Source organism: Bos mutus, chromosome 7, assembly GCF_027580195.1.
Source record: "Bos mutus isolate GX-2022 chromosome 7, NWIPB_WYAK_1.1, whole genome shotgun sequence".
Lineage (NCBI taxonomy): Eukaryota > Metazoa > Chordata > Mammalia > Artiodactyla > Bovidae > Bos > Bos mutus.
In genome coordinates this window covers 90,464,608-90,470,652 of record NC_091623.1, presented here as the reverse complement: position 1 = coordinate 90,470,652, position 6,045 = coordinate 90,464,608, and positions in this window count along the sequence as shown.

Genomic DNA, 6,045 nt, shown 5'->3' with positions numbered 1-6,045 from the left:
ATGGAGAAAGGCTAGTTTTTGACAAATGGTGCTGGGACAACTGGGTATCTATATGAAGAAGAACATGAATCCCTAACTCACATCACATATAAAAAAATTCAAAATGGACCAAAGATATAAATGTAAAAGCCAAAATCATTAAACTCTTAGGAGAAAACATATATACAAATCACTGTGACCCTGATTAGGCAATAGCTTCTTAGATACAGCACCAAAAGGACAAGCAACAAACTAAAAGCTAAATTAGGTTTTATAAAAATTAATAACATTTGTGTTTAAAGGACACCATGAAGAAAGTGAGAAAACAACCTAAAGAATAGGAGAAAAATTTTGCAAAGCATTTATCTGATAATGGACTTGTATCTAGAATATAAAAAAAAAATCCTATGATTATCACAATAACAAATTATTAAATAATAGTAAAAAGACAAATACCCAACTTAAAATGGACAAAAAATATGAGTAGGCTTTTCTCAAAAAAGATGTGCAATAGCAATAAACACATAAAAAGATATTCAACACCATTTACCATTAGGAAAATGCAAATCAAAACCACAATAAGATACCACTTCATATCAATGAAATGAGAATGGCTATAATCAAAAAGACAGATAAGTGGGTCATAGAGTATCTTGCTTTGATTTGTGTCATCAAGTGGTCAGCCTATGTTTTCCTCTAAGAGTTTTATAGTTTCTGGTCTTACATTTAGGCTTTTAATCCATTTTGAGTTTATCTTTGTGTGTGGTGTTAGTACATGTTCTAATTTCATTTTTTTACATGTAGCTGTCCAGTTTTCCCAGCACCACTTATTGAAGAGATTGTCTTTGCCCCATTGTATATTCTTGCCTCCTTTGTCAAAAATAAGGTGTCTGTAGGTGCATGGTTTATTTCTGACATTTCTATCTTGTTCCATTGGCCTATAGTTCTGTTTTTGTGCAAGTACCATTCTGTCTTGATGACTGTAGCTTTGTAGTATAATCAGAAATCAGGAAGTTGATTCGTCCAGCTCCGTTCTTCTTTCTCAAGATTGCTTTGGCTATTCAAGGTCTTTGGTGTTTCCACATGAATTGTGAAAAGTTTTGTTCTAGTTCTGTGAAAAATGCCATTGGTAATTTGATAGGGATCACGTTGAATCTGTAGACTGCATTTGGTAGTGTAGTCATTTTCACAATATTGATTCTTCCTACCCAGGAACATGGAATATCTCTCCACCTGTTTATGTCATCTTTGATTTCTTTCATCAGTGTCTTTTATTTCTGTATACAGTTCTTTTGTCTCCTTAGGTAGGTTTATTTCTAGATACTTTATTCTTTTTGTTGCAATGGTGAATGGGATTGATTCCTTAATTTCTCCTTCTGATTTTTCATTGTTAGTATATAGGAATGCAAGTGATTTCTGTGTATTGACTTTGTATCCTGCGACTTTGGTAAATTCACTGATTAGCTCTAGTAATTTTCTGACAGTATCTTTAGGATTTTCTCTGTATAGTATCACGTCATCTGCAAACAGTGAGAGCTCTACCACCTCACTCAGCCCTGCACATCAGAGGAAAAAAAAAACAAAACTCAGCACAAATATCACCCTATACAAAGCTTACACAAATCACTGGACCAAACTTTGGAGGACAGAAACCAAAAGGAAGAAAGAATTCAACCTTGAAGCCTACAAGATTTCTTTTCAGGTGATGAAAATGTTCTAAATTTGATTGTGGTGATGTGACTATATTAAAAACTATTGAACTGTGCATTAAATAGGTAAGTTGTATGGTATGTGAATATCTCAATTAGGCTGTTACCTAAAACTAACAAGAAACAACTGTAGATTTCACCACCCTCATGAATACCACCTTCCAGGAAGATGTAGGGCCATTATTTACCCTCTGAAGATACAGTAGCTCAATCAGCTGTGCTTCCCCAACCCCAGTCATGCATCATCCAGCCCCTTTTTCTATCACATTTACTAGGATATTGTCTTGTCTAAGAAAGACCATGACACACTAGACAGCTGCATGATGGGGCAATAAAGTTACATAAAGAAGTGGCTGGGGTCAGACTCAGAGCCACCCACAGGTGAGACATCAAGTCTCTGTGTCTGCTTGAGCCCAGGACAGAGGCCAAGATGAGCGGGCTGACAACTCGAAGAATGTGATTCTCAATGGTTATGATGATGATGGTGATGGTGATGGTGATTACAGTTAGCTGTCACTGAGAACTTACAAGTCAGGCCTACAGACACATTATTTCTTTTCATTCTCATGATAATTTTATGAGAAAAAAAAAAAAAGCATTACTACCCCCACTTAGGTATGAGGAAGCTAAACTTCAAAGACGTTAAATAACTGGGCCAAAGGGAGGGAAGTTAGATTCAAGTTGCAGACTGCCAAGGTCTCAGGCTGCTGCCCTCTGGTCAGTGTTTCTGAGTGCCAACACTCTGTTCCTCAGCCTGCTTGCTCCTGGGGCCTCTCCTTCACTTACTGGTAGTTGCTTCTTGCCTCTAGACACTCCGGAAGTGCTGGTCTGAAATGGCTTTCATTTCTATTTCCAACCCCATTACAGCTTCCATATGTCTTCTACCACTTGGACCTAACTTCCCTTTGTGGTCCTCAGCTTCCTCTTTGGATGCCAGATGGCCATCTGGAAGAGCTTTGAGGTCTCTGCCCATCAGCATAGCTGATGAGGAAAATCCCCTTCATGCAGTTGTTGACACTCCCCATGCCCTGAGGCCCTGGCCACAATCCACAAGGCTCCAAACAATTCTCTAGCAATCTTTCTTTCTGCACTGACCTTGTTATGGATTGAACTGTGTCCCCCAAAAGAGATACTGAAGTCCTAACTCCCTCTACCTGTGAATGTGACTTTATTTGGAGACAATGTCTTTGTAGCTGCAACTGAGTTAAGAGGAGGTGATTAGGGTGGGCCCTAATCCAGTGGACAACACTGGTGTCCTTATAAGAAGAGGAAGTGCCATGTGAAGACAGGGACACACACCGTCATCCTGTGATGATGGAGGCAGAGGCTCAAGTGCTACAGCTGCAAACCAAGGAACACCTGGGGCTGCCAGAAAGTGGAAGAGGCAAGGAAAGGTCCTTCTCTAACACCAGCATACTCCAAACAACTAATACATGTTCAATGTCAGGAAAAGAAACCCTGAAAACATGATGAGCTAAAAGGAAAAAACATACCAAAAAATCACCCATAGTCCTGCTACACAGAGTAATCATTGTTAGCATTTTTCCTGTTATGTAGCCTTCCAGACCTTTTCTCTTGCAATGCGTATTTCTAAAAATGCAATTATATTATTTTGTACTCTGCTTTTTTCCAGTAAGAAGCAATATGCTAAAAATATTTAAGAGTCAACATACAAAATTACTTCTTCATTTTTAGTGGCTGCCTAACATTCTAAGATAAACCACAATTTAATCAGTCCCCTATTGTTGGACATTTAGATTTTAGTTTTTCTCTGGAATAAACAACACTTGCACAAACATCTGAAAATGGGCATCTTTGTGCCTTTGTCTGATTATTTATTTATTTTTTTAATTATTTATTTTTGGCTGTGTTGGGTCTTCATTGCCACTCAGGCTTTTCTCTAGATGTGGCTGCTGCTGTTGCTGCTAAATCACTTCAGTCATGTCCGACTTTTTGTGCGACCCCATAGACAGCAGCCCACCAGGCTCCCCCAGTCCCTGGGATTCTCCAGGCAAGAACACTGGAGTGGGTTGCCATTTCCTTCTCCAATGCATGAAAGTGAAAGATGAAAGTGAAGCCGCTCAGTCATGTCTGACTTTTAGCGACCCCATGGACTGCAGCCTACCAGGCTCCTCCATCCATGGGATTTTCCAGGCAAGAGTAATGGAGTGGGGTGCCATTGCCTTCTCCACTAGATGTGGCACACGGGCCCAATCTCCATGGCATGTGAGATCTTCTTGACCCGGGGATCGAACCCATGTCTCCTGCATTAGCAGGCAGATTCTTTACCACTGAGCCACCAGGGAAGCCCTGATTATTTCTTGATGAAGGATTCCCAGAAGTGAATTGCTAGGTCTATGATTCTATGTGTCTTTTAAGGCTTCTGATTCATGGTACCATTCTGGCCCACAAACAGAGAATCTTCCTCTAGGAGAAGGGGGCAGAGATGAAGAACAGGTTCAGCGGAAATGATGACCATTGTGGAGCAGTGGAGCTGGCAGAAATGGTACCACCCAGCGGAGGTGGTGCTGGCTGCTGGGCAGGATCAGTATCAGTATTAGTTCAGTTGTTCAGTCGTGTCTGACTTGTTGCAACCCCATGAACCGCAGCACGCCAGGCCTCCCTGTCTATCACCAACTCCTGGAGTTTATCCAAATTCATGTCCATTGAGTCGGTGATGCCATCTAACCATCTTATCCTCTGTCGTCCCCTTCTCCTCCTGCCTTCAATCTTTCCCAACATCTGGAAGGCAGGGCAGGATAGTAAAAGCCAAAGGTTGCTTGGCACAGGGGGAGTTTGGGACAGCTGTGGAGTTGCCTACTCTGGGAGGACTCTGCTCAGAAGTTTTCTTTGACAACCTTGATTTTCTTTGGTTTTGAAGCACCAGAGCCCTTGTCCACCGCAGAGGGGCCCCCTTTGTGAGCCTTTGTAGGGGAGAGAAAGTGCAGAGAATTTTCTCCATTCTTGGAAAATTATTTTTAAAAATGAGAGTTTTCTGGGAGCCTCCTTGCTCTCAAGAGGCCAGTGGCATCTATGAACATGGTGTGTCTTCTTGTGTCTGGTTGGGATGTGGGGAAGGGTCTAGGCAAGTACCCTCTGGCCTGGAAATATATGGACCGCTTCTGCTCTGTGGCTTCTGTCCCAATCCCACTCCTGTGCCTGCCCTCTTCTCGAATCTGATCAGCTTACTGGTGTGCCAGAAAATGGCCAGAAGCACTCTCCACCCTCCGGAAAAATGCAAGCATGAAATCTGACCCTGGTCCTTCCACCCCTTTCTGGGGAATCAAAGCACAGAGCCAGCTGGATTTTGAAGTCATCCACCTGATTCATGTCCCCACTCCCTCCTTTACTAGCGGGGGGGACAGGGGCAAGTTAATTCACCTCACTGAAGCTCAGATTGTCCATGAGATAGTATTTTTTTTTATTTTATTTTTAAACTTTACATAATTGTATTAGTTTTGCCAAGTATCAAAATGAATCCGCCACAGGTATACATGTGTTCCCCATCCTGAACCCTCCTCCCTCCTCCCTCTCCATACCATCCCTCTGGGTCGTCCCAGTGCACTAGCCCCAAGCATCCAGTATCGTGCATCGAACCTGGATTGGCAACTAGTTTCTTACATGATATTTTACATGTTTCAATGTCATTCTCCCAAATCTTCCCACCCTCTCCCTCTCCCACAGAGTCCATAAGACTGTTCTATACATCAGTGTCTCTTTTGCTGTCTCGTACACCGGGTTATTGTTACCATCTTTCTAAATTCCATATATATGCGTTAGTATACTGTATTTATGTTTTTCCTTCTGGCTTACTTCACTCTGTATAATAGGCTCCAGTTTCATCCACCTCATTAGAACATGAGATAGTATTATACCTTCTTGATAGGGTGGCTGAGTGGACTAAGTGAAACAATATATGTAACACTTGGCATAATGTCTGGAGCACAGTAAGCACTTAATTATTAGGCGATGGCACCCCACTCCAGAACTCTTGCCTGGAAAATCCCATGGACGGAAGAGCCTGGTAGGCTGCAGTCCATGGGGTCGCGAAGAGTTGGACATGACTGAGCGACTTCCCTTTCACTTTTCACTTTCATGCATTGGAGAAGGAAATGGCAACCCACTCCAGTGTTCTTGCCTGGAGAATCCCAGGGACGGGGAGCCTGGTGGGCTGCCGTCTACGGGGTCACACAGAGTTGGACACGACTGAAGCGACTTAGCAGCATTATCATTATTATTATCGTTATTACTATCGTTATTACTATCATTATCCACTCAACTGCCTTTTTAGCTGGAAGCACCAGGTTCTCTCTGGGAAGTCACAAGTGTTGCTATAATACTTCCTATAGAGAGCCAA